Here is a 20,460-nt window from a genome sequence, read left to right on the forward strand (position 1 = left end):
GTGCATGAGGGTTTGGCTTGGCCGTGCCCCGTGTGTCTGTGTCGTGGTTGTGGCCATGGTCAGAGCGAGGTGACGGTGACACGAGATGCGTGCTGGCGGGGCCACGCATGCCTACGGCCATACCACCCTGAGAACGCCCGATCTCGTCTGATCTCGGAAGCCAAGCAGGGTCGGGCCCGGTTAGTACTTGGATGGGAGACCGCCTGGGAATACCGGGTGCTGTAGGCTTTTGCCGCTGGTGAGGTCTTGAGGGTGCCGGGAGCGTCCCCGCTTTTGTGTGTCGGGTGTTGGGTTGGGGTGTTGCGGAGGAGTGGTTTGTGGAGGGGTTTAGGTGTGGGGGTTGTGATGGTGGGGTTGATGTGTGTGAGGGCCTGGCAGGGCCCTGTGCCTTGGCTGACAACAGAGTTGGTAGCGAGGGTTGGGAGCGAGGTGGCCGTGACACGAGACGCGTGCTGGCGGGGCCACGCGTGCCTACGGCCATACCACCCTGAGAACGCCCGATCTCGTCTGATCTCGGAAGCTAAGCAGGGTCGGGCCCGGTTAGTACTTGGATGGGAGACCGCCTGGGAATACCGGGTGCTGTGGGCTTTTGCCGCTGGCGGGGGTCCTGAGGGTGCCGGGAGGGTCCCCGCTTTTGTGTGTCGGGTGTTGGGTTGGGTGTTGCAGAGGAGTGGTTTGTGGAGGGGTTTAGGTGTGGGGGTTGTGATGGTGGGGTTGATGTGTGTGAGGGCCTGGCAGGGCCCTGTGCCTTGGCTGACAACAGAGTTGGTAGCGCGGGTTGGGAGCGAGGTGGCCGTGACACGAGATGCGTGCTGGCGGGGCCACGCGTGCCTACGGCCATACCACCCTGAGAACACCCGATCTCATCTGATCTCGGAAGCCAAGCAGGGTCGGGCCCGGTTAGTACTTGGATGGCAGACCGCCTGGGAATACCGGGTGCTGTAGGCTTTTGCCGCTGGTGAGGTCTTGAGGGTGCCGGGAGCGTCCTCGCTTTTGTGTGTCGGGTGTTGGGTTGGGGTGTTGCGGAGGAGTGGTTTGTGGAGGGGTTTAGGTGTGGGGTTGGTGGGGTTGTGATGGTGGGCGTGATGTGCATGAGGGTTTGGCGTGGCCGTGCCCCGTGTGTCTGTGTCGTGGTTGTGGCCATGGTCAGAGCGAGGTGACGGTGACACGAGACGTGTGCTGGCTGGGCCCCACATGCCTACGGCCATACCACCCTGAGAACGCCCGATCTCGTCTGATCTCGGAAGCCAAGCAGGGTCGGGCCCGGTTAGTACTTGGATGGGAGACCGCCTGGGAATACCGGGTGCTGTAGGCTTTTGCCGCTGGCGGGGGTCCTGAGGGTGCCGGGAGCGTCCCCGCTTTTGTGTGTCGGGTGTTGGGTTGGGTGTTGCAGAGGAGTGGTTTGTGGAGGGGTTTAGGTGTGGGGTTGGTGGGTCTGTGATGGTGGGCGTGATGCGCATGAGGGTTTGGCATCTCCGTGCCCCGTGTGTCTGTGTAGCGGCTGTGGCCATGGTCAGAGCGAGGTGACGGTGACACGAGACGCGTGCTGGCGGGGCCACACGTGCCTACGGCCATACCACCCTGAGAACGCCCGATCTCGTCTGATCTCGGAAGCCAAGCAGGGTCGGGCCCGGTTAGTACTTGGATGGGAGACCGCCTGGGAATACCGGGTGCTGTAGGCTTTTGCCGCTGGCGGGGGTCCTGAGGGTGCCGGGAGCGTCCCCGCTTTTGTGTGTCGGGTGTTGGGTTGGGTGTTGCGGAGGAGTGGTTTGTGGAGGGGTTTAGGTGTGGGGGTGGTGGGGCTGTGATGGTGGGCGTGATGCGCATGAGGGTTTGGTGTGTCCGTGCCCCGTGTGTCTGTGTAGCGGCTGTGGCCATGGTCAGAGCGAGGTGGCCGTGACACGAGACGCGTGCTGGCGGGGCCACACGTGCCTACGGCCATACCACCCTGAGAACGCCCGATCTCGTCTGATCTCGGAAGCTAAGCAGGGTCGGGCCCGGTTAGTACTTGGATGGGAGACCGCCTGGGAATACCGGGTGCTGTAGGCTTTTGCCGCTGGCGGGGGTCCTGAGGGTGCCGGGAGCGTCCCCGCTTTTGTGTGTCGGGTGTTGGGTTGGGTGTTGCAGAGGAGTGGTTTGTGGAGGGGTTTAGGTGTGGGGTTGGTGGGTCTGTGATGGTGGGCGTGATGCGCATGAGGGTTTGGCATCTCCGTGCCCCGTGTGTCTGTGTAGCGGCTGTGGCCATGGTCAGAGCGAGGTGACGGTGACACGAGACGCGTGCTGGCGGGGCCACACGTGCCTACGGCCATACCACCCTGAGAACGCCCGATCTCGTCTGATCTCGGAAGCTAAGCAGGGTCGGGCCCGGTTAGTACTTGGATGGGAGACCGCCTGGGAATACCGGGTGCTGTAGGCTTTTGCCGCTGGCGGGGGTCCTGAGGGTGCCGGGAGCGTCCCCGCTTTTGTGTGTCGGGTGTTGGGTTGGGTGTTGCAGAGGAGTGGTTTGTGGAGGGGTTTAGGTGTGGGGGTGGTGGGTCTGTGATGGTGGGCGTGATGCGCATGAGGGTTTGGCGTCTCCGTGCCCCGTGTGTCTGTGTCGTGCTTGTGGCCATGGTGAGAGCGAGGTGACGGTGACACGAGACGCGTGCTGGCGGGACCACGCGTGCCTACGACGATACCACCCTGAGAACGCCCGATCTCGTCTGATCTCGGAAGCCAAGCAGGGTCGGGCCCGGTTAGTACTTGGATGGGAGACTGCCTGGGAATACCGGGTGCTGTAGGCTTTTGCCGCTGGCGGGGGTCCTGAGGGTGCCGGGAGCGTCCCCGCTTTTGTGTGTCGGGTGTTGGGTTGGGGTGTTGCGGAGGAGTGGTTTGTGGAGGGGTTTAGGTGTGGGGTTGGTGGGGTTGTGATGGTGGGCGAGATGTGCATGAGGGTTTGGCGTGGCCGTGCCCCGTGTGTCTGTGTCGTGGTTGTGGCCATGGTCAGAGCGAGGTGACGGTGACACGAGATGCGTGCTGGCGGGGCCACGTGTGCCTACGGCCATACCACCCTGAGAACGCCCGATCTCGTCTGATCTCGGAAGCTAAGCAGGGTCGGGCCCGGTTAGTACTTGGATGGGAGACCGCCTGGGAATACCGGGTGCTGTAGGCTTTTGCCGCTGGTGAGGTCTTGAGGGTGCCGGGAGCGTCCCCGCTTTTGTGTGTCGGGTGTTGGGTTGGGGTGTTGCGGAGGAGTGGTTTGTGGAGGGGTTTAGGTGTGGGGGTTGTGATGGTGGGGTTGATGTGTGTGAGGGCCTGGCAGGGCCCTGTGCCTTGGCTGACAACAGAGTTGGTAGCGCGGGTTGGGAGCGAGGTGGCCGTGACACGAGATGCGTGCTGGCGGGGCCACACGTGCCTACGGCCATACCACCCTGAGAACGCCCGATCTCGTCTGATCTCGGAAGCTAAGCAGGGTCGGGCCCGGTTAGTACTTGGATGGGAGACCGCCTGGGAATACCGGGTGCTGTAGGCTTTTGCCGCTGGCGGGGGTCCTGAGGGTGCCGGGAGGGTCCCCGCTTTTGTGTGTCGGGTGTTGGGTTGGGTGTTGCAGAGGAGTGGTTTGTGGAGGGGTTTAGGTGTGGGGGTTGTGATGGTGGGGTTGATGTGTGTGAGGGCCTGGCAGGGCCCTGTGCCTTGGCTGACAACAGAGTTGGTAGCGCGGGTTGGGAGCGAGGTGGCCGTGACACGAGATGCGTGCTGGCGGGGCCACGCGTGCCTACGGCCATACCACCCTGAGAACGCCCGATCTCGTCTGATCTCGGAAGCCAAGCAGGGTCGGGCCCGGTTAGTACTTGGATGGCAGACCGCCTGGGAATACCGGGTGCTGTAGGCTTTTGCCGCTGGTGAGGTCTTGAGGGTGCCGGGAGCGTCCTCGCTTTTGTGTGTCGGGTGTTGGGTTGGGGTGTTGCGGAGGAGTGGTTTGTGGAGGGGTTTAGGTGTGGGGTTGGTGGGGTTGTGATGGTGGGCGTGATGTGCATGAGGGTTTGGCGTGGCCGTGCCCCGTGTGTCTGTGTCGTGGTTGTGGCCATGGTCAGAGCGAGGTGACGGTGACACGAGACGTGTGCTGGCTGGGCCCCACATGCCTACGGCCATACCACCCTGAGAACGCCCGATCTCGTCTGATCTCGGAAGCCAAGCAGGGTCGGGCCCGGTTAGTACTTGGATGGGAGACCGCCTGGGAATACCGGGTGCTGTAGGCTTTTGCCGCTGGCGGGGGTCCTGAGGGTGCCGGGAGCGTCCCCGCTTTTGTGTGTCGGGTGTTGGGTTGGGTGTTGCAGAGGAGTGGTTTGTGGAGGGGTTTAGGTGTGGGGTTGGTGGGTCTGTGATGGTGGGCGTGATGCGCATGAGGGTTTGGCATCTCCGTGCCCCGTGTGTCTGTGTAGCGGCTGTGGCCATGGTCAGAGCGAGGTGACGGTGACACGAGACGCGTGCTGGCGGGGCCCCACATGCCTACGGCCATACCACCCTGAGAACGCCCGATCTCGTCTGATCTCGGAAGCCAAGCAGGGTCGGGCCCGGTTAGTACTTGGATGGGAGACCGCCTGGGAATACCGGGTGCTGTAGGCTTTTGCCGCTGGCGGGGGTCCTGAGGGTGCCGGGAGCGTCCCCGCTTTTGTGTGTCGGGTGTTGGGTTGGGTGTTGCGGAGGAGTGGTTTGTGGAGGGGTTTAGGTGTGGGGGTGGTGGGGCTGTGATGGTGGGCGTGATGCGCATGAGGGTTTGGTGTGTCCGTGCCCCGTGTGTCTGTGTAGCGGCTGTGGCCATGGTCAGAGCGAGGTGGCCGTGACACGAGACGCGTGCTGGCGGGGCCACACGTGCCTACGGCCATACCACCCTGAGAACGCCCGATCTCGTCTGATCTCGGAAGCTAAGCAGGGTCGGGCCCGGTTAGTACTTGGATGGGAGACCGCCTGGGAATACCGGGTGCTGTAGGCTTTTGCCGCTGGCGGGGGTCCTGAGGGTGCCGGGAGCGTCCCCGCTTTTGTGTGTCGGGTGTTGGGTTGGGTGTTGCAGAGGAGTGGTTTGTGGAGGGGTTTAGGTGTGGGGGTGGTGGGTCTGTGATGGTGGGCGTGATGCGCATGAGGGTTTGGCGTCTCCGTGCCCCGTGTGTCTGTGTCGTGCTTGTGGCCATGGTGAGAGCGAGGTGACGGTGACACGAGACGCGTGCTGGCGGGACCACGCGTGCCTACGACGATACCACCCTGAGAACGCCCGATCTCGTCTGATCTCGGAAGCCAAGCAGGGTCGGGCCCGGTTAGTACTTGGATGGGAGACTGCCTGGGAATACCGGGTGCTGTAGGCTTTTGCCGCTGGCGGGGGTCCTGAGGGTGCCGGGAGCGTCCCCGCTTTTGTGTGTCGGGTGTTGGGTTGGGGTGTTGCGGAGGAGTGGTTTGTGGAGGGGTTTAGGTGTGGGGTTGGTGGGGTTGTGATGGTGGGCGAGATGTGCATGAGGGTTTGGCGTGGCCGTGCCCCGTGTGTCTGTGTCGTGGTTGTGGCCATGGTCAGAGCGAGGTGACGGTGACACGAGACGCGTGCTGGCGGGGCCACACGTGCCTACGGCCATACCACCCTGAGAACGCCCGATCTCGTCTGATCTCGGAAGCTAAGCAGGGTCGGGCCCGGTTAGTACTTGGATGGGAGACCGCCTGGGAATACCGGGTGCTGTAGGCTTTTGCCGCTGGTGAGGTCTTGAGGGTGCCGGGAGCGTCCCCGCTTTTGTGTGTCGGGTGTTGGGTTGGGTGTTGCGGAGGAGTGGTTTGTGGAGGGGTTTAGGTGTGGGGGTTGTGATGGTGGGGTTGATGTGTGTGAGGGCCTGGCAGGGCCCTGTGCCTTGGCTGACAACAGAGTTGGTAGCGCGGGTTGGGAGCGAGGTGGCCGTGACACGAGACGCGTGCTGGCGGGGCCACACATGCCTACGGCCATACCACCCTGAGAACGCCCGATCTCATCTGATCTCGGAAGCTAAGCAGGGTCGGGCCCGGTTAGTACTTGGATGGGAGACCGCCTGGGAATACCGGGTGCTGTAGGCTTTTGCCGCTGGCGGGGGTCCTGAGGGTGCCGGGAGGGTCCCCGCTTTTGTGTGTCGGGTGTTGGGTTGGGTGTTGCAGAGGAGTGGTTTGTGGAGGGGTTTAGGTGTGGGGGTTGTGATGGTGGGGTTGATGTGTGTGAGGGCCTGGCAGGGCCCTGTGCCTTGGCTGACAACAGAGTTGGTAGCGCGGGTTGGGAGCGAGGTGGCCGTGACACGAGATGCGTGCTGGCGGGGCCACGCGTGCCTACGGCCATACCACCCTGAGAACGCCCGATCTCATCTGATCTCGGAAGCCAAGCAGGGTCGGGCCCGGTTAGTACTTGGATGGGAGACCGCCTGGGAATACCGGGTGCTGTAGGCTTTTGCCGCTGGCGGGGGTCCTGAGGGTGCCGGGAGCGTCCCCGCTTTTGTGTGTCGGGTGTTGGGTTGGGTGTTGCAGAGGAGTGGTTTGTGGAGGGGTTTAGGTGCGGGGGTTGTGATGGTGGGGTTGATGTGTGTGAGGGCCTGGCAGGGCCCTGTGCCTTGGCTGACAACAGAGTTGGTAGCGCGGGTTGGGAGCGAGGCGGCGGTGACACGAGACGCGTGCTGGCGGGGCCACGCGTGCCTACGGCCATACCACCCTGAGAACGCCCGATCTCGTCTGATCTCGGAAGCCAATCAGGGTCGGGCCCGGTTAGTACTTGGATGGGAGACCGCCTGGGAATACCGGGTGCTGTAGGCTTTTGCCGCTGGTGAGGTCTTGAGGGTGCCGGGAGCGTCCTCGCTTTTGTGTGTCGGGTGTTGGGTTGGGGTGTTGCGGAGGAGTGGTTTGTGGAGGGGTTTAGGTGTGGGGTTGGTGGGGTTGTGATGGTGGGCGTGATGTGCATGAGGGTTTGGCGTGGCCGTGCCCCGTGTGTCTGTGTCGTGGTTGTGGCCATGGTGAGAGCGAGGTGACGGTGACACGAGACGCGTGCTGGCGGGGCCACGCGTGCCTACGGCCATACCACCCTGAGAACGCCCGATCTCGTCTGATCTCGGAAGCCAAGCAGGGTCGGGCCCGGTTAGTACTTGGATGGGAGACCGCCTGGGAATACCGGGTGCTGTAGGCTTTTGCCGCTGGCGGGGGTCCTGAGGGTGCCGGGAGCGTCCCCGCTTTTGTGTGTCGGGTGTTGGGTTGGGTGTTGCAGAGGAGTGGTTTGTGGAGGGGTTTAGGTGTGGGGGTGGTGGGTCTGTGATGGTGGGCGTGATGCGCATGAGGGTTTGGCGTCTCCGTGCCCCGTGTGTCTGTGTCGTGCTTGTGGCCATGGTGAGAGCGAGGTGACGGTGACACGAGACGCGTGCTGGCGGGACCACGCGTGCCTACGACGATACCACCCTGAGAACGCCCGATCTCGTCTGATCTCGGAAGCCAAGCAGGGTCGGGCCCGGTTAGTACTTGGATGGGAGACTGCCTGGGAATACCGGGTGCTGTAGGCTTTTGCCGCTGGCGGGGGTCCTGAGGGTGCCGGGAGCGTCCCCGCTTTTGTGTGTCGGGTGTTGGGTTGGGGTGTTGCGGAGGAGTGGTTTGTGGAGGGGTTTAGGTGTGGGGTTGGTGGGGTTGTGATGGTGGGCGAGATGTGCATGAGGGTTTGGCGTGGCCGTGCCCCGTGTGTCTGTGTCGTGGTTGTGGCCATGGTCAGAGCGAGGTGACGGTGACACGAGACGCGTGCTGGCGGGGCCACACGTGCCTACGGCCATACCACCCTGAGAACGCCCGATCTCGTCTGATCTCGGAAGCTAAGCAGGGTCGGGCCCGGTTAGTACTTGGATGGGAGACCGCCTGGGAATACCGGGTGCTGTAGGCTTTTGCCGCTGGTGAGGTCTTGAGGGTGCCGGGAGCGTCCCCGCTTTTGTGTGTCGGGTGTTGGGTTGGGGTGTTGCGGAGGAGTGGTTTGTGGAGGGGTTTAGGTGTGGGGGTTGTGATGGTGGGGTTGATGTGTGTGAGGGCCTGGCAGGGCCCTGTGCCTTGGCTGACAACAGAGTTGGTAGCGCGGGTTGGGAGCGAGGTGGCCGTGACACGAGACGCGTGCTGGCGGGGCCACACATGCCTACGGCCATACCACCCTGAGAACGCCCGATCTCATCTGATCTCGGAAGCCAAGCAGGGTCGGGCCCGGTTAGTACTTGGATGGGAGACCGCCTGGGAATACCGGGTGCTGTAGGCTTTTGCCGCTGGCGGGGGTCCTGAGGGTGCCGGGAGGGTCCCCGCTTTTGTGTGTCGGGTGTTGGGTTGGGTGTTGCAGAGGAGTGGTTTGTGGAGGGGTTTAGGTGTGGGGGTTGTGATGGTGGGGTTGATGTGTGTGAGGGCCTGGCAGGGCCCTGTGCCTTGGCTGACAACAGAGTTGGTAGCGCGGGTTGGGAGCGAGGTGGCCGTGACACGAGATGCGTGCTGGCGGGGCCACGCGTGCCTACGGCCATACCACCCTGAGAACGCCCGATCTCATCTGATCTCGGAAGCCAAGCAGGGTCGGGCCCGGTTAGTACTTGGATGGGAGACCGCCTGGGAATACCGGGTGCTGTAGGCTTTTGCCGCTGGCGGGGGTCCTGAGGGTGCCGGGAGCGTCCCCGCTTTTGTGTGTCGGGTGTTGGGTTGGGTGTTGCAGAGGAGTGGTTTGTGGAGGGGTTTAGGTGCGGGGGTTGTGATGGTGGGGTTGATGTGTGTGAGGGCCTGGCAGGGCCCTGTGCCTTGGCTGACAACAGAGTTGGTAGCGCGGGTTGGGAGCGAGGCGGCGGTGACACGAGACGCGTGCTGGCGGGGCCACGCGTGCCTACGGCCATACCACCCTGAGAACGCCCGATCTCGTCTGATCTCGGAAGCCAATCAGGGTCGGGCCCGGTTAGTACTTGGATGGGAGACCGCCTGGGAATACCGGGTGCTGTAGGCTTTTGCCGCTGGTGAGGTCTTGAGGGTGCCGGGAGCGTCCTCGCTTTTGTGTGTCGGGTGTTGGGTTGGGGTGTTGCGGAGGAGTGGTTTGTGGAGGGGTTTAGGTGTGGGGTTGGTGGGGTTGTGATGGTGGGCGTGATGTGCATGAGGGTTTGGCGTGGCCGTGCCCCGTGTGTCTGTGTCGTGGTTGTGGCCATGGTGAGAGCGAGGTGACGGTGACACGAGACGCGTGCTGGCGGGGCCACGCGTGCCTACGGCCATACCACCCTGAGAACGCCCGATCTCGTCTGATCTCGGAAGCCAAGCAGGGTCGGGCCCGGTTAGTACTTGGATGGGAGACCGCCTGGGAATACCGGGTGCTGTAGGCTTTTGCCGCTGGCGGGGGTCCTGAGGGTGCCGGGAGCGTCCCCGCTTTTGTGTGTCGCGTGTTGGGTTGGGGTGTTGCAGAGGAGTGGTTTGTGGAGGGGTTTAGGTGTGGGGGTTGTGATGGTGGGGTTGGTGTGTGTGAGGGCCTGGCAGGGCCCTGTGCCTTGGCTGACAACAGAGTTGGTAGCGCGGGTTGGGAGTGAGGTGACCGTGACACGAGACGCGTGCTGGCGGGGCCATGCGTGGCTACGGCCATACCACCCTGAGAACGCCCGATCTCGTCTGATCTCGGAAGCTAAGCAGGGTCGGGCCCGGTTAGTACTTGGATGGGAGACCGCCTGGGAATACCGGGTGCTGTAGGCTTTTGCCGCTGGCGGGGGTCCTGAGGGTGCCGGGAGCGTCCCCGCTTTTGTGTGTCGGGTGTTGGGTTGGGGTGTTGCGGAGGAGTGGTTTGTGGAGGGGTTTAGGTGTGGGGGTTGTGATGGTGGGGTTGGTGTGTGTGAGGGCCTGGCAGGGCCCTGTGCCTTGGCTGACAACAGAGTTGGTAGCGCGGGTTGGGCGCGAGGTGACCGTGACACGAGACGCGTGCTGGCGGGGCCACGCGTGCCTACGGCCATACCACCCTGAGAACGCCCGATCTCATCTGATCTCGGAAGCCAAGCAGGGTCGGGCCCGGTTAGTACTTGGATGGGAGACCGCCTGGGAATACCGGGTGCTGTAGGCTTTTACCGCTGGCGGGGTTCCTGAGGGTGCCGGGAGCGTCCCCGCTTTTGTGTGTCGGGTGTTGGGTTGGGTGTTGCAGAGGAGTGGTTTGTGGAGGGGTTTAGGTGTGGGGGTGGTGGGTCTGTGATGGTGGGCGTGATGCGCATGAGGGTTTGGCGTCTCCGTGCCCCGTGTGTCTGTGTAGCGGCTGTGGCCATGGTCAGAGCGAGGTGACGGTGACACGAGACGCGTGCTGGCGGGGCCACGCGTGCCTACGGCCATACCACCCTGAGAACGCCCGATCTCGTCTGATCTCGGAAGCCAAGCAGGGTCGGGCCCGGTTAGTACTTGGATGGGAGACCGCCTGGGAATACCGGGTGCTGTAGGCTTTTGCCGCTGGCAGGGGTCCTGAGGGTGCCGGGAGCGTCCCCGCTTTTGTGTGTCGGGTGTTGGGTTGGGGTGTTGCAGAGGAGTGGTTTGTGGAGGGGTTTAGGTGTGGGGGTGGTGGGCCTGTGATGGTGGGTGTGATGTGCATGAGGGTTTGACGTGACTGCGCCACATGTGGATGGTGTTGCAGCTGTGGACATGGTGAGAGCGAGGTGGCCGTGACACGAGACGCGTGCTGGCGGAGCCACACGTGCCTACGGCCATACCACCCTGAGAACGCCCGATCTCGTCTGATCTCGGAAGCTAAGCAGGGTCGGGCCCGGTTAGTACTTGGATGGGAGACCGCCTGGGAATACCGGGTGCTGTAGGCTTTTGCCGCTGGTGAGGTCTTGAGGGTGCCGGGAGCGTCCCTGCTTTTGTGTGTCGGGTGTTGGGTTGGGGTGTTGCGGAGGAGTGGTTTGTGGAGGGGTTTAGGTGTGGGGGTTGTGATGGTGGGGTTGATGTGTGTGAGGGCCTGGCAGGGCCCTGTGCCTTGGCTGACAACAGAGTTGGTAGCGCGGGTTGGGAGTGAGGTGGCCGTGACACGAGATGCGTGCTGGCGGGGCCACACGTGCCTACGGCCATACCACCCTGAGAACGCCCGATCTCGTCTGATCTCGGAAGCTAAGCAGGGTCGGGCCCGGTTAGTACTTGGATGGGAGACCGCCTGGGAATACCGGGTGCTGTAGGCTTTTGCCGCTGGCGGGGGTCCTGAGGGTGCCGGGAGGGTCCCCGCTTTTGTGTGTCGGGTGTTGGGTTGGGGTGTTGCAGAGGAGTGGTTTGTGGAGGGGTTTAGGTGTGGGGGTTGTGATGGTGGGGTTGGTGTGTGTGAGGGCCTGGCAGGGCCCTGTGCCTTGGCTGACAACAGAGTTGGTAGCGCGGGTTGGGAGCGAGGTGGCCGTGACACGAGACGCGTGCTGGCGGGGCCACGCGTGCCTACGGCCATACCACCCTGAGAACGCCCATCTCGTCTGATCTCGCAAGCCAAGCAGGGTCGGGCCCGGTTAGTACTTGGATGGGAGACCGCCTGGGAATACCGGGTGCTGTAGGCTTTTGCCGCTGGCGGGGGTCCTGAGGGTGCCGGGAGCGTCCCCGCTTTTGTGTGTCGGGTGTTGGGTTGGGTGTTGCAGAGGAGTGGTTTGTGGAGGGGTTTAGGTGTGGGGGTGGTGGGTCTGTGATGGTGGGCGTGATGCGCATGAGGGTTTGGCGTCTCCGTGCCCCGTGTGTCTGTGTAGCGGCTGTGGCCATGGTCAGAGCGAGGTGACGGTGACACGAGATGCGTGCTGGCGGGGCCCCACATGCCTACGGCCATACCACCCTGAGAACGCCCGATCTCGTCTGATCTCGGAAGCCAATCAGGGTCGGACCCGGTTAGTACTTGGATGGGAGACCGCCTGGGAATACCGGGTGCTGTAGGCTTTTGCCGCTGGCGGGGGTCCTGAGGGTGCCGGGAGCGTCCCCGCTTTTGTGTGTCGGGTGTTGGGTTGGGGTGTTGCGGAGGAGTGGTTTGTGGAGGGGTTTAGGTGTGGGGGTTGTGATGGTGGGGTTGGTGTGTGTGAGGGCCTGGCAGGGCCCTGTGCCTTGGCTGACAACAGAGTTGGTAGCGCGGGTTGGGAGCGAGGTGGCCGTGACACGAGACGCGTGCTGGCGGGGCCACGCGTGCCTACGGCCATACCACCCTGAGAACGCCCGATCTCGTCTGATCTCGGAAGCCAAGCAGGGTCGGGCCCGGTTAGTACTTGGATGGGAGACCGCCTGGGAATACCGGGTGCTGTAGGCTTTTGCCGCTGGCGGGGGTCCTGAGGGTGCCGGGAGCGTCCCCGCTTTTGTGTGTCGGGTGTTGGGTTGGGTGTTGCAGAGGAGTGGTTTGTGGAGGGGTTTAGGTGTGGGGGTGGTGGGTCTGTGATGGTGGGCGTGATGTGCATGAGGGTTTGGCGTCTCCGTGCCCCGTGTGTCTGTGTCGTGCTTGTGGCCATGGTGAGAGCGAGGTGACGGTGACACGAGACGCGTGCTGGCGGGGCCCCACATGCCTACGGCCATACCACCCTGAGAACGCCCGATCTCGTCTGATCTCGGAAGCCAAGCAGGGTCGGGCCCGGTTAGTACTTGGATGGGAGACCGCCTGGGAATACCGGGTGCTGTAGGCTTTTGCCGCTGGCGGGGGTCCTGAGGGTGCCGGGAGCGTCCCCGCTTTTGTGTGTCGGGTGTTGGGTTGGGGTGTTGCAGAGGAGTGGTTTGTGGAGGGGTTAAGGTGGGGGTTGGTAGGGTTGTGATGGTGGGCGTGATGTGCATGAGGGTTTGGCATCTCTGTGCCCCATGTGTCTGTGTCGTGGTTGTGGCAATGGTGAGAGCGAGGTGACGGTGACACGAGACGCGTGCTGGCGGGGCCACGCGTGCCTACGGCCATACCACCCTGAGAACGCCCGATCTCGTCTGATCTCGGAAGCCAATCAGGGTCGGGCCCGGTTAGTACTTGGATGGGAGACCGCCTGGGAATACCGGGCGCTGTAGGCTTTTGCCGCTGGCGGGGGTCCTGAGGGTGCCGGGAGGGTCCCCGCTTTTGTGTGTCGGGTGTTGGGTTGGGGTGTTGCGGAGGAGTGGTTTGTGGAGGGGTTTAGGTTTGGGCGTTGTGATGGTGGGGTTGGTGTGTGTGAGGGCCTGGCAGGGCCCTGTGCCTTGGCTGACAACAGAGTTGGTAGCGCGGGTTGGGAGCGAGGTGGCCGTGACACGAGACGCGTGCTGGCGGGGCCACGCGTGCCTACGGCCATACCACCCTGAGAACGCCCGATCTCGTCTGATCTCGGAAGCCAATCAGGGTCGGACCCGGTTAGTACTTGGATGGGAGACCGCCTGGGAATACCGGGTGCTGTAGGCTTTTGCCGCTGGCGGGGGTCCTGAGGGTGCCGGGAGGGTCCCCGCTTTTGTGTGTCGGGTGTTGGGTTGGGTGTTGCGGAGGAGTGGTTTGTGGAGGGGTTTAGGTGTGGGGGTGGTGGGTCTGTGATGGTGGGCGTGATGCGCATGAGGGTTTGGCGTGGCCGTGCCCCGTGTGTCTGTGTCGTGGTTGTGGCCATGGTCAGAGCGAGGTGACGGTGACACGAGACGTGTGCTGGCTGGGCCCCACATGCCTACGGCCATACCACCCTGAGAACGCCCGATCTCGTCTGATCTCGGAAGCCAAGCAGGGTCGGGCCCGGTTAGTACTTGGATGGGAGACCGCCTGGGAATACCGGGTGCTGTAGGCTTTTGCCGCTGGCGGGGGTCCTGAGGGTGCCGGGAGGGTCCCCGCTTTTGTGTGTCGGGTGTTGGGTTGGGTGTTGCGGAGGAGTGGTTTGTGGAGGGGTTTAGGTGTGGGGGTGGTGGGGCTGTGATGGTGGGCGTGATGCGCATGAGGGTTTGGTGTGTCCGTGCCCCGTGTGTCTGTGTAGCAGCTGTGGCCATGGTCAGAGCGAGGTGACGGTGACACGAGACGCGTGCTGGCGGGGCCACGTGTGCCTACGGCCATACCACCCTGAGAACGCCCGATCTCGTCTGATCTTGGAAGCTAAGCAGGGTCGGGCCCGGTTAGTACTTGGATGGGAGACCGCCTGGGAATACCGGGTGCTGTAGGCTTTTGCCGCTGGCGGGGGTCCTGAGGGTGCCGGGAGGGTCCCCGCTTTTGTGTGTCGCGTGTTGGGTTGGGTGTTGCAGAGGAGTGGTTTGTGGAGGGGTTTAGGTGTGGGGGTTGTGATGGTGGGGTTGGTGTGTGTGAGGGCCTGGCAGGGCCCTGTGCCTTGGCTGACAACAGAGTTGGTAGCGCGGGTTGGGAGCGAGGTGGCCGTGACACGAGACGCGTGCTGGCGGGGCCACGCGTGCCTACGGCCATACCACCCTGAGAACGCCCGATCTCGTCTGATCTCGGAAGCCAAGCAGGGTCGGGCCCGGTTAGTACTTGGATGGGAGACCGCCTGGGAATACCGGGTGCTGTAGGCTTTTGCCGCTGGCGGGGGTCCTGAGGGTGCCGGGAGCGTCCCCGCTTTTGTGTGTCGGGTGTTGGGTTGGGTGTTGCAGAGGAGTGGTTTGTGGAGGGGTTTAGGTGTGGGGGTGGTGGGTCTGTGATGGTGGGCGTGATGCGCATGAGGGTTTGGCGTCTCCGTGCCCCGTGTGTCTGTGTAGCGGCTGTGGCCATGGTCAGAGCGAGGTGGCCGTGACACGAGACGCGTGCTGGCGGGGCCACGCGTGCCTACGGCCATACCACCCTGAGAACGCCCGATCTCGTCTGATCTCGGAAGCCAAGCAGGGTCGGGCCCGGTTAGTACTTGGATGGGAGACCGCCTGGGAATACCGGGTGCTGTAGGCTTTTGCCGCTGGCGGGGGTCCTGAGGGTGCCGGGAGCGTCCCCGCTTTTGTGTGTCGGGTGTTGGGTTGGGTGTTGCAGAGGAGTGGTTTGTGGAGGGGTTTAGGTGTGGGGGTGGTGGGTCTGTGATGGTGGGCGTGATGCGCATGAGGGTTTGGCGTCTCCGTGCCCCGTGTGTCTGTGTCGTGCTTGTGGCCATGGTCAGAGCGAGGTGACGGTGACACGAGACGCGTGCTGGCGGGACCACGCGTGCCTACGACGATACCACCCTGAGAACGCCCGATCTCGTCTGATCTCGGAAGCCAAGCAGGGTCGGGCCCGGTTAGTACTTGGATGGGAGACTGCCTGGGAATACCGGGTGCTGTAGGCTTTTGCCGCTGGCGGGGGTCCTGAGGGTGCCGGGAGCGTCCCCGCTTTTGTGTGTCGGGTGTTGGGTTGGGGTGTTGCGGAGGAGTGGTTTGTGGAGGGGTTTAGGTGTGGGGTTGGTGGGGTTGTGATGGTGGGCGAGATGTGCATGAGGGTTTGGCGTGGCCGTGCCCCGTGTGTCTGTGTCGTGGTTGTGGCCATGGTCAGAGCGAGGTGACGGTGACACGAGACGCGTGCTGGCGGGGCCACGCGTGCCTACGGCCATACCACCCTGAGAACGCCCGATCTCGTCTGATCTCGGAAGCTAAGCAGGGTCGGGCCCGGTTAGTACTTGGATGGGAGACCGCCTGGGAATACCGGGTGCTGTAGGCTTTTGCCGCTGGTGAGGTCTTGAGGGTGCCGGGAGCGTCCCCGCTTTTGTGTGTCGGGTGTTGGGTTGGGGTGTTGCGGAGGAGTGGTTTGTGGAGGGGTTTAGGTGTGGGGGTTGTGATGGTGGGGTTGGTGTGTGTGAGGGCCTGGCAGGGCCCTGTGCCTTGGCTGACAACAGAGTTGGTAGCGCGGGTTGGGAGCGAGGTGGCCGTGACACGAGACGCGTGCTGGCGGGGCCACGCGTGCCTACAGCCATACCACCCTGAGAACGCCCGATCTCGTCTGATCTCGGAAGCTAAGCAGGGTCGGGCCCGGTTAGTACTTGGATGGGAGACCGCCTGGGAATACCGGGTGCTGTAGGCTTTTGCCGCTGCCGGGGGTCCTGAGGGTGCCGGGAGGGTCCCCGCTTTTGTGTGTCGCGTGTTGGGTTGGGTGTTGCAGAGGAGTGGTTTGTGGAGGGGTTTAGGTGTGGGGGTTGTGATGGTGGGGTTGGTGTGTGTGAGGGCCTGGCAGGGCCCTGTGCCTTGGCTGACAACAGAGTTGGTAGCGCGGGTTGGGAGCGAGGTGACCGTGACACGAGACGCGTGCTGGCGGGGCCACGCGTGCCTACGGCCATACCACCCTGAGAACGCCCGATCTCGTCTGATCTCGGAAGCCAAGCAGGGTCGGGCCCGGTTAGTACTTGGATGGGAGACCGCCTGGGAATACCGGGTGCTGTAGGCTTTTGCCGCTGGTGAGGTCTTGAGGGTGCCGGGAGCGTCCTCGCTTTTGTGTGTCGGGTGTTGGGTTGGGGTGTTGCGGAGGAGTGGTTTGTGGAGGGGTTTAGGTGTGGGGGTGGTGGGGCTGTGATGGTGGGCGTGATGCGCATGAGGGTTTGGTGTGTCCGTGCCCCGTGTGTCTGTGTAGCGGCTGTGGCCATGGTCAGAGCGAGGTGACGGTGACACGAGACGCGTGCTGGCGGGGCCACACGTGCCTACGGCCATACCACCCTGAGAACGCCCGATCTCGTCTGATCTCGGAAGCTAAGCAGGGTCGGGCCCGGTTAGTACTTGGATGGGAGACCGCCTGGGAATACCGGGTGCTGTAGGCTTTTGCCGCTGGCGGGGGTCCTGAGGGTGCCGGGAGGGTCCCCGCTTTTGTGTGTCGGGTGTTGGGTTGGGTGTTGCGGAGGAGTGGTTTGTGGAGGGGTTTAGGTGTGGGGGTGGTGGGGCTGTGATGGTGGGCGTGATGCGCATGAGGGTTTGGTGTGTCCGTGCCCCGTGTGTCTGTGTAGCGGCTGTGGCCATGGTCAGAGCGAGGTGACGGTGACACGAGACGCGTGCTGGCGGGGCCACACGTGCCTACGGCCATACCACCCTGAGAACGCCCGATCTCGTCTGATCTCGGAAGCTAAGCAGGGTCGGGCCCGGTTAGTACTTGGATGGGAGACCGCCTGGGAATACCGGGTGCTGTAGGCTTTTGCCGCTGGCGGGGGTCCTGAGGGTGCCGGGAGCGTCCCCGCTTTTGTGTGTCGGGTGTTGGGTTGGGTGTTGCAGAGGAGTGGTTTGTGGAGGGGTTTAGGTGTGGGGGTGGTGGGTCTGTGATGGTGGGCGTGATGCGCATGAGGGTTTGGCGTCTCCGTGCCCCGTGTGTCTGTGTCGTGCTTGTGGCCATGGTCAGAGCGAGGTGACGGTGACACGAGACGCGTGCTGGCGGGACCACGCGTGCCTACGACGATACCACCCTGAGAACGCCCGATCTCGTCTGATCTCGGAAGCCAAGCAGGGTCGGGCCCGGTTAGTACTTGGATGGGAGACTGCCTGGGAATACCGGGTGCTGTAGGCTTTTGCCGCTGGCGGGGGTCCTGAGGGTGCCGGGAGCGTCCCCGCTTTTGTGTGTCGGGTGTTGGGTTGGGGTGTTGCGGAGGAGTGGTTTGTGGAGGGGTTTAGGTGTGGGGTTGGTGGGGTTGTGATGGTGGGCGAGATGTGCATGAGGGTTTGGCGTGGCCGTGCCCCGTGTGTCTGTGTCGTGGTTGTGGCCATGGTCAGAGCGAGGTGACGGTGACACGAGACGCGTGCTGGCGGGGCCACGCGTGCCTACGGCCATACCACCCTGAGAACGCCCGATCTCGTCTGATCTCGGAAGCTAAGCAGGGTCGGGCCCGGTTAGTACTTGGATGGGAGACCGCCTGGGAATACCGGGTGCTGTAGGCTTTTGCCGCTGGTGAGGTCTTGAGGGTGCCGGGAGCGTCCCCGCTTTTGTGTGTCGGGTGTTGGGTTGGGGTGTTGCGGAGGAGTGGTTTGTGGAGGGGTTTAGGTGTGGGGGTTGTGATGGTGGGGTTGGTGTGTGTGAGGGCCTGGCAGGGCCCTGTGCCTTGGCTGACAACAGAGTTGGTAGCGCGGGTTGGGAGCGAGGTGGCCGTGACACGAGACGCGTGCTGGCGGGGCCACGCGTGCCTACGGCCATACCACCCTGAGAACGCCCGATCTCGTCTGATCTCGGAAGCCAAGCAGGGTCGGGCCCGGTTAGTACTTGGATGGGAGACCGCCTGGGAATACCGGGTGCTGTAGGCTTTTGCCGCTGGTGAGGTCTTGAGGGTGCCGGGAGCGTCCTCGCTTTTGTGTGTCGGGTGTTGGGTTGGGGTGTTGCGGAGGAGTGGTTTGTGGAGGGGTTTAGGTGTGGGGGTTGTGATGGTGGGGTTGATGTGTGTGAGGGCCTGGCAGGGCCCTGTGCCTTGGCTGACAACAGAGTTGGTAGCGCGGGTTGGGAGCGAGGTGGCCGTGACACGAGATGCGTGCTGGCGGGGCCACGCGTGCCTACGGCCATACCACCCTGAGAACGCCCGATCTCGTCTGATCTCGGAAGCCAAGCAGGGTCGGGCCCGGTTAGTACTTGGATGGGAGACCGCCTGGGAATACCGGGTGCTGTAGGCTTTTGCCGCTGGTGAGGTCTTGAGGGTGCCGGGAGCGTCCTCGCTTTTGTGTGTCGGGTGTTGGATTGGGGTGTTGCGGAGGAGTGGTTTGTGGAGGGGTTTAGGTGTGGGGTTGGTGGGGTTGTGATGGTGGGCGTGATGTGCATGAGGGTTTGGCGTGGCCGTGCCCCGTGTGTCTGTGTCGTGGTTGTGGCCATGGTCAGAGCGAGGTGACGGTGACACGAGACGTGTGCTGGCTGGGCCCCACATGCCTGCGGCCATACCACCCTGAGAACGCCCGATCTCGTCTGATCTCGGAAGCCAAGCAGGGTCGGGCCCGGTTAGTACTTGGATGGGAGACCGCCTGGGAATACCGGGTGCTGTAGGCTTTTGCCGCTGGCGGGGGTCCTGAGGGTGCCGGGAGCGTCCCCGCTTTTGTGTGTCGGGTGTTGGGTTGGGTGTTGCAGAGGAGTGGTTTGTGGAGGGGTTTAGGTGTGGGGTTGGTGGGTCTGTGATGGTGGGCGTGATGCGCATGAGGGTTTGGCATCTCCGTGCCCCGTGTGTCTGTGTAGCGGCTGTGGCCATGGTCAGAGCGAGGTGACGGTGACACGAGACGCGTGCTGGCGGGGCCCCACATGCCTACGGCCATACCACCCTGAGAACGCCCGATCTCGTCTGATCTCGGAAGCCAATCAGGGTCGGACCCGGTTAGTACTTGGATGGGAGACCGCCTGGGAATACCGGGTGCTGTAGGCTTTTGCCGCTGGCGGGGGTCCTGAGGGTGCCGGGAGGGTCCCCGCTTTTGTGTGTCGGGTGTTGGGTTGGGTGTTGCAGAGGAGTGGTTTGTGGAGGGGTTTAGGTGTGGGGGTGGTGGGGCTGTGATGGTGGGCGTGATGCGCATGAGGGTTTGGTGTGTCCGTGCCCCGTGTGTCTGTGTAGCGGCTGTGGCCATGGTCAGAGCGAGGTGACGGTGACACGAGACGCGTGCTGGCGGGGCCACACGTGCCTACGGCCATACCACCCTGAGAACGCCCGATCTCGTCTGATCTCGGAAGCTAAGCAGGGTCGGGCCCGGTTAGTACTTGGATGGGAGACCGCCTGGGAATACCGGGTGCTGTAGGCTTTTGCCGCTGGCGGGGGTCCTGAGGGTGCCGGGAGCGTCCCCGCTTTTGTGTGTCGGGTGTTGGGTTGGGTGTTGCAGAGGAGTGGTTTGTGGAGGGGTTTAGGTGTGGGGGTGGTGGGTCTGTGATGGTGGGCGTGATGCGCATGAGGGTTTGGCGTCTCCGTGCCCCGTGTGTCTGTGTCGTGCTTGTGGCCATGGTCAGAGCGAGGTGACGGTGACACGAGACGCGTGCTGGCGGGACCACGCGTGCCTACGACGATACCACCCTGAGAACGCCCGATCTCGTCTGATCTCGGAAGCCAAGCAGGGTCGGGCCCGGTTAGTACTTGGATGGGAGACTGCCTGGGAATACCGGGTGCTGTAGGCTTTTGCCGCTGGCGGGGGTCCTGAGGGTGCCGGGAGCGTCCCCGCTTTTGTGTGTCGGGTGTTGGGTTGGGGTGTTGCGGAGGAGTGGTTTGTGGAGGGGTTTAGGTGTGGGGTTGGTGGGGTTGTGATGGTGGGCGAGATGTGCATGAGGGTTTGGCGTGGCCGTGCCCCGTGTGTCTGTGTCGTGGTTGTGGCCATGGTCAGAGCGAGGTGACGGTGACACGAGACGCGTGCTGGCGGGGCCACGTGTGCCTACGGCCATACCACCCTGAGAACGCCCGATCTCGTCTGATCTCGGAAGCCAAGCAGGGTCGGGCCCGGTTAGTACTTGGATGGGAGACCGCCTGGGAATAGCGGGTGCTGTAGGCTTTTGATGCTGTCTGGGACGGCCGCCATGGTTTTTCGTGGCTTTTCTGGGAGCAGTGTAACGTGTTATTTTGTACAGATGTTGCATTTTTAGGTCTTTCTCATACATTAGCTATTTTCATGTCTAGAATATAATTTTTTATGTCTGTCAAATATAGTTCAGTTCTTTGTTCCCTTTTTCAATAT

At 63.2% G+C, this 20,460-nt stretch overlaps 55 non-coding genes and 1 pseudogene across 55 annotated transcripts; all 56 read left to right on the top strand.

Moving 5' to 3' along the window:
- Positions 1–109: 109 nt before the first annotated feature.
- LOC142361304 (5S ribosomal RNA) lies at positions 110–228 on the top strand. The gene has a single exon (XR_012763899.1). It is a non-coding gene; the product is annotated as a 5S ribosomal RNA (ribosomal RNA).
- Positions 229–469: 241 nt separating this feature from the next.
- LOC142361299 (5S ribosomal RNA) lies at positions 470–588 on the top strand. The gene has a single exon (XR_012763894.1). It is a non-coding gene; the product is annotated as a 5S ribosomal RNA (ribosomal RNA).
- Positions 589–829: 241 nt separating this feature from the next.
- LOC142361321 (5S ribosomal RNA) lies at positions 830–948 on the top strand. Its single transcript, XR_012763916.1, has one exon. It is a non-coding gene; the product is annotated as a 5S ribosomal RNA (ribosomal RNA).
- Positions 949–1,196: 248 nt separating this feature from the next.
- Positions 1,197–1,315, top strand: LOC142361305 (5S ribosomal RNA). Its single transcript, XR_012763900.1, has one exon. It is a non-coding gene; the product is annotated as a 5S ribosomal RNA (ribosomal RNA).
- A 248-nt stretch (positions 1,316–1,563) lies between these two features.
- LOC142361306 (5S ribosomal RNA) lies at positions 1,564–1,682 on the top strand. The gene has a single exon (XR_012763901.1). It is a non-coding gene; the product is annotated as a 5S ribosomal RNA (ribosomal RNA).
- A 248-nt stretch (positions 1,683–1,930) lies between these two features.
- Positions 1,931–2,049, top strand: LOC142361313 (5S ribosomal RNA). The gene has a single exon (XR_012763908.1). It is a non-coding gene; the product is annotated as a 5S ribosomal RNA (ribosomal RNA).
- Positions 2,050–2,297: 248 nt separating this feature from the next.
- LOC142361324 (5S ribosomal RNA) lies at positions 2,298–2,416 on the top strand. Its single transcript, XR_012763919.1, has one exon. It is a non-coding gene; the product is annotated as a 5S ribosomal RNA (ribosomal RNA).
- Positions 2,417–2,664: 248 nt separating this feature from the next.
- Positions 2,665–2,783, top strand: LOC142361253 (5S ribosomal RNA). The gene has a single exon (XR_012763850.1). It is a non-coding gene; the product is annotated as a 5S ribosomal RNA (ribosomal RNA).
- A 249-nt stretch (positions 2,784–3,032) lies between these two features.
- Positions 3,033–3,151, top strand: LOC142361246 (5S ribosomal RNA). Its single transcript, XR_012763843.1, has one exon. It is a non-coding gene; the product is annotated as a 5S ribosomal RNA (ribosomal RNA).
- Positions 3,152–3,392: 241 nt separating this feature from the next.
- Positions 3,393–3,511, top strand: LOC142361257 (5S ribosomal RNA). Its single transcript, XR_012763854.1, has one exon. It is a non-coding gene; the product is annotated as a 5S ribosomal RNA (ribosomal RNA).
- Positions 3,512–3,752: 241 nt separating this feature from the next.
- On the top strand, positions 3,753–3,871 carry LOC142361245 (5S ribosomal RNA). Its single transcript, XR_012763842.1, has one exon. It is a non-coding gene; the product is annotated as a 5S ribosomal RNA (ribosomal RNA).
- Positions 3,872–4,119: 248 nt separating this feature from the next.
- On the top strand, positions 4,120–4,238 carry LOC142361307 (5S ribosomal RNA). The gene has a single exon (XR_012763902.1). It is a non-coding gene; the product is annotated as a 5S ribosomal RNA (ribosomal RNA).
- Positions 4,239–4,486: 248 nt separating this feature from the next.
- On the top strand, positions 4,487–4,605 carry LOC142361308 (5S ribosomal RNA). The gene has a single exon (XR_012763903.1). It is a non-coding gene; the product is annotated as a 5S ribosomal RNA (ribosomal RNA).
- Positions 4,606–4,853: 248 nt separating this feature from the next.
- On the top strand, positions 4,854–4,972 carry LOC142361268 (5S ribosomal RNA). Its single transcript, XR_012763863.1, has one exon. It is a non-coding gene; the product is annotated as a 5S ribosomal RNA (ribosomal RNA).
- A 248-nt stretch (positions 4,973–5,220) lies between these two features.
- On the top strand, positions 5,221–5,339 carry LOC142361254 (5S ribosomal RNA). The gene has a single exon (XR_012763851.1). It is a non-coding gene; the product is annotated as a 5S ribosomal RNA (ribosomal RNA).
- A 249-nt stretch (positions 5,340–5,588) lies between these two features.
- On the top strand, positions 5,589–5,707 carry LOC142361279 (5S ribosomal RNA). Its single transcript, XR_012763874.1, has one exon. It is a non-coding gene; the product is annotated as a 5S ribosomal RNA (ribosomal RNA).
- A 240-nt stretch (positions 5,708–5,947) lies between these two features.
- LOC142361240 (5S ribosomal RNA) lies at positions 5,948–6,066 on the top strand. The gene has a single exon (XR_012763837.1). It is a non-coding gene; the product is annotated as a 5S ribosomal RNA (ribosomal RNA).
- Positions 6,067–6,307: 241 nt separating this feature from the next.
- On the top strand, positions 6,308–6,426 carry LOC142361295 (5S ribosomal RNA). The gene has a single exon (XR_012763890.1). It is a non-coding gene; the product is annotated as a 5S ribosomal RNA (ribosomal RNA).
- Positions 6,427–6,667: 241 nt separating this feature from the next.
- LOC142361242 (5S ribosomal RNA) lies at positions 6,668–6,786 on the top strand. The gene has a single exon (XR_012763839.1). It is a non-coding gene; the product is annotated as a 5S ribosomal RNA (ribosomal RNA).
- A 248-nt stretch (positions 6,787–7,034) lies between these two features.
- Positions 7,035–7,153, top strand: LOC142361309 (5S ribosomal RNA). The gene has a single exon (XR_012763904.1). It is a non-coding gene; the product is annotated as a 5S ribosomal RNA (ribosomal RNA).
- Positions 7,154–7,401: 248 nt separating this feature from the next.
- On the top strand, positions 7,402–7,520 carry LOC142361255 (5S ribosomal RNA). The gene has a single exon (XR_012763852.1). It is a non-coding gene; the product is annotated as a 5S ribosomal RNA (ribosomal RNA).
- A 249-nt stretch (positions 7,521–7,769) lies between these two features.
- LOC142361285 (5S ribosomal RNA) lies at positions 7,770–7,888 on the top strand. The gene has a single exon (XR_012763880.1). It is a non-coding gene; the product is annotated as a 5S ribosomal RNA (ribosomal RNA).
- A 241-nt stretch (positions 7,889–8,129) lies between these two features.
- Positions 8,130–8,248, top strand: LOC142361296 (5S ribosomal RNA). Its single transcript, XR_012763891.1, has one exon. It is a non-coding gene; the product is annotated as a 5S ribosomal RNA (ribosomal RNA).
- Positions 8,249–8,489: 241 nt separating this feature from the next.
- On the top strand, positions 8,490–8,608 carry LOC142361297 (5S ribosomal RNA). The gene has a single exon (XR_012763892.1). It is a non-coding gene; the product is annotated as a 5S ribosomal RNA (ribosomal RNA).
- A 241-nt stretch (positions 8,609–8,849) lies between these two features.
- Positions 8,850–8,968, top strand: LOC142361243 (5S ribosomal RNA). Its single transcript, XR_012763840.1, has one exon. It is a non-coding gene; the product is annotated as a 5S ribosomal RNA (ribosomal RNA).
- Positions 8,969–9,216: 248 nt separating this feature from the next.
- On the top strand, positions 9,217–9,335 carry LOC142361310 (5S ribosomal RNA). Its single transcript, XR_012763905.1, has one exon. It is a non-coding gene; the product is annotated as a 5S ribosomal RNA (ribosomal RNA).
- A 242-nt stretch (positions 9,336–9,577) lies between these two features.
- LOC142361326 (5S ribosomal RNA) lies at positions 9,578–9,696 on the top strand. Its single transcript, XR_012763921.1, has one exon. It is a non-coding gene; the product is annotated as a 5S ribosomal RNA (ribosomal RNA).
- A 242-nt stretch (positions 9,697–9,938) lies between these two features.
- LOC142361298 (5S ribosomal RNA) lies at positions 9,939–10,057 on the top strand. The gene has a single exon (XR_012763893.1). It is a non-coding gene; the product is annotated as a 5S ribosomal RNA (ribosomal RNA).
- A 248-nt stretch (positions 10,058–10,305) lies between these two features.
- LOC142361311 (5S ribosomal RNA) lies at positions 10,306–10,424 on the top strand. The gene has a single exon (XR_012763906.1). It is a non-coding gene; the product is annotated as a 5S ribosomal RNA (ribosomal RNA).
- Positions 10,425–10,674: 250 nt separating this feature from the next.
- On the top strand, positions 10,675–10,793 carry LOC142361286 (5S ribosomal RNA). The gene has a single exon (XR_012763881.1). It is a non-coding gene; the product is annotated as a 5S ribosomal RNA (ribosomal RNA).
- A 241-nt stretch (positions 10,794–11,034) lies between these two features.
- Positions 11,035–11,153, top strand: LOC142361287 (5S ribosomal RNA). The gene has a single exon (XR_012763882.1). It is a non-coding gene; the product is annotated as a 5S ribosomal RNA (ribosomal RNA).
- A 242-nt stretch (positions 11,154–11,395) lies between these two features.
- Positions 11,396–11,513, top strand: LOC142361260 (5S ribosomal RNA; annotated as a pseudogene).
- A 248-nt stretch (positions 11,514–11,761) lies between these two features.
- On the top strand, positions 11,762–11,880 carry LOC142361249 (5S ribosomal RNA). Its single transcript, XR_012763846.1, has one exon. It is a non-coding gene; the product is annotated as a 5S ribosomal RNA (ribosomal RNA).
- Positions 11,881–12,122: 242 nt separating this feature from the next.
- Positions 12,123–12,241, top strand: LOC142361312 (5S ribosomal RNA). Its single transcript, XR_012763907.1, has one exon. It is a non-coding gene; the product is annotated as a 5S ribosomal RNA (ribosomal RNA).
- A 248-nt stretch (positions 12,242–12,489) lies between these two features.
- Positions 12,490–12,608, top strand: LOC142361314 (5S ribosomal RNA). The gene has a single exon (XR_012763909.1). It is a non-coding gene; the product is annotated as a 5S ribosomal RNA (ribosomal RNA).
- Positions 12,609–12,856: 248 nt separating this feature from the next.
- Positions 12,857–12,975, top strand: LOC142361247 (5S ribosomal RNA). The gene has a single exon (XR_012763844.1). It is a non-coding gene; the product is annotated as a 5S ribosomal RNA (ribosomal RNA).
- A 242-nt stretch (positions 12,976–13,217) lies between these two features.
- LOC142361250 (5S ribosomal RNA) lies at positions 13,218–13,336 on the top strand. The gene has a single exon (XR_012763847.1). It is a non-coding gene; the product is annotated as a 5S ribosomal RNA (ribosomal RNA).
- Positions 13,337–13,584: 248 nt separating this feature from the next.
- LOC142361315 (5S ribosomal RNA) lies at positions 13,585–13,703 on the top strand. The gene has a single exon (XR_012763910.1). It is a non-coding gene; the product is annotated as a 5S ribosomal RNA (ribosomal RNA).
- A 248-nt stretch (positions 13,704–13,951) lies between these two features.
- On the top strand, positions 13,952–14,070 carry LOC142361325 (5S ribosomal RNA). Its single transcript, XR_012763920.1, has one exon. It is a non-coding gene; the product is annotated as a 5S ribosomal RNA (ribosomal RNA).
- Positions 14,071–14,311: 241 nt separating this feature from the next.
- Positions 14,312–14,430, top strand: LOC142361316 (5S ribosomal RNA). Its single transcript, XR_012763911.1, has one exon. It is a non-coding gene; the product is annotated as a 5S ribosomal RNA (ribosomal RNA).
- Positions 14,431–14,678: 248 nt separating this feature from the next.
- Positions 14,679–14,797, top strand: LOC142361317 (5S ribosomal RNA). The gene has a single exon (XR_012763912.1). It is a non-coding gene; the product is annotated as a 5S ribosomal RNA (ribosomal RNA).
- A 248-nt stretch (positions 14,798–15,045) lies between these two features.
- On the top strand, positions 15,046–15,164 carry LOC142361256 (5S ribosomal RNA). Its single transcript, XR_012763853.1, has one exon. It is a non-coding gene; the product is annotated as a 5S ribosomal RNA (ribosomal RNA).
- A 249-nt stretch (positions 15,165–15,413) lies between these two features.
- On the top strand, positions 15,414–15,532 carry LOC142361288 (5S ribosomal RNA). The gene has a single exon (XR_012763883.1). It is a non-coding gene; the product is annotated as a 5S ribosomal RNA (ribosomal RNA).
- A 241-nt stretch (positions 15,533–15,773) lies between these two features.
- Positions 15,774–15,892, top strand: LOC142361294 (5S ribosomal RNA). Its single transcript, XR_012763889.1, has one exon. It is a non-coding gene; the product is annotated as a 5S ribosomal RNA (ribosomal RNA).
- Positions 15,893–16,133: 241 nt separating this feature from the next.
- LOC142361318 (5S ribosomal RNA) lies at positions 16,134–16,252 on the top strand. Its single transcript, XR_012763913.1, has one exon. It is a non-coding gene; the product is annotated as a 5S ribosomal RNA (ribosomal RNA).
- Positions 16,253–16,500: 248 nt separating this feature from the next.
- Positions 16,501–16,619, top strand: LOC142361289 (5S ribosomal RNA). Its single transcript, XR_012763884.1, has one exon. It is a non-coding gene; the product is annotated as a 5S ribosomal RNA (ribosomal RNA).
- Positions 16,620–16,867: 248 nt separating this feature from the next.
- Positions 16,868–16,986, top strand: LOC142361290 (5S ribosomal RNA). Its single transcript, XR_012763885.1, has one exon. It is a non-coding gene; the product is annotated as a 5S ribosomal RNA (ribosomal RNA).
- A 248-nt stretch (positions 16,987–17,234) lies between these two features.
- LOC142361258 (5S ribosomal RNA) lies at positions 17,235–17,353 on the top strand. Its single transcript, XR_012763855.1, has one exon. It is a non-coding gene; the product is annotated as a 5S ribosomal RNA (ribosomal RNA).
- A 249-nt stretch (positions 17,354–17,602) lies between these two features.
- Positions 17,603–17,721, top strand: LOC142361292 (5S ribosomal RNA). The gene has a single exon (XR_012763887.1). It is a non-coding gene; the product is annotated as a 5S ribosomal RNA (ribosomal RNA).
- Positions 17,722–17,962: 241 nt separating this feature from the next.
- Positions 17,963–18,081, top strand: LOC142361319 (5S ribosomal RNA). Its single transcript, XR_012763914.1, has one exon. It is a non-coding gene; the product is annotated as a 5S ribosomal RNA (ribosomal RNA).
- A 241-nt stretch (positions 18,082–18,322) lies between these two features.
- LOC142361320 (5S ribosomal RNA) lies at positions 18,323–18,441 on the top strand. Its single transcript, XR_012763915.1, has one exon. It is a non-coding gene; the product is annotated as a 5S ribosomal RNA (ribosomal RNA).
- A 248-nt stretch (positions 18,442–18,689) lies between these two features.
- Positions 18,690–18,808, top strand: LOC142361328 (5S ribosomal RNA). The gene has a single exon (XR_012763923.1). It is a non-coding gene; the product is annotated as a 5S ribosomal RNA (ribosomal RNA).
- Positions 18,809–19,056: 248 nt separating this feature from the next.
- Positions 19,057–19,175, top strand: LOC142361251 (5S ribosomal RNA). The gene has a single exon (XR_012763848.1). It is a non-coding gene; the product is annotated as a 5S ribosomal RNA (ribosomal RNA).
- A 248-nt stretch (positions 19,176–19,423) lies between these two features.
- Positions 19,424–19,542, top strand: LOC142361293 (5S ribosomal RNA). Its single transcript, XR_012763888.1, has one exon. It is a non-coding gene; the product is annotated as a 5S ribosomal RNA (ribosomal RNA).
- A 248-nt stretch (positions 19,543–19,790) lies between these two features.
- On the top strand, positions 19,791–19,909 carry LOC142361259 (5S ribosomal RNA). The gene has a single exon (XR_012763856.1). It is a non-coding gene; the product is annotated as a 5S ribosomal RNA (ribosomal RNA).
- Positions 19,910–20,158: 249 nt separating this feature from the next.
- On the top strand, positions 20,159–20,277 carry LOC142361244 (5S ribosomal RNA). Its single transcript, XR_012763841.1, has one exon. It is a non-coding gene; the product is annotated as a 5S ribosomal RNA (ribosomal RNA).
- The last annotated feature ends 183 nt before the right edge of the window (positions 20,278–20,460 follow it).

The sequence above is a fragment of the Opisthocomus hoazin genome, chromosome 4 (assembly GCF_030867145.1).
Source record: "Opisthocomus hoazin isolate bOpiHoa1 chromosome 4, bOpiHoa1.hap1, whole genome shotgun sequence".
In the NCBI taxonomy this organism is placed as follows: Eukaryota; Metazoa; Chordata; class Aves; order Opisthocomiformes; family Opisthocomidae; genus Opisthocomus; species Opisthocomus hoazin.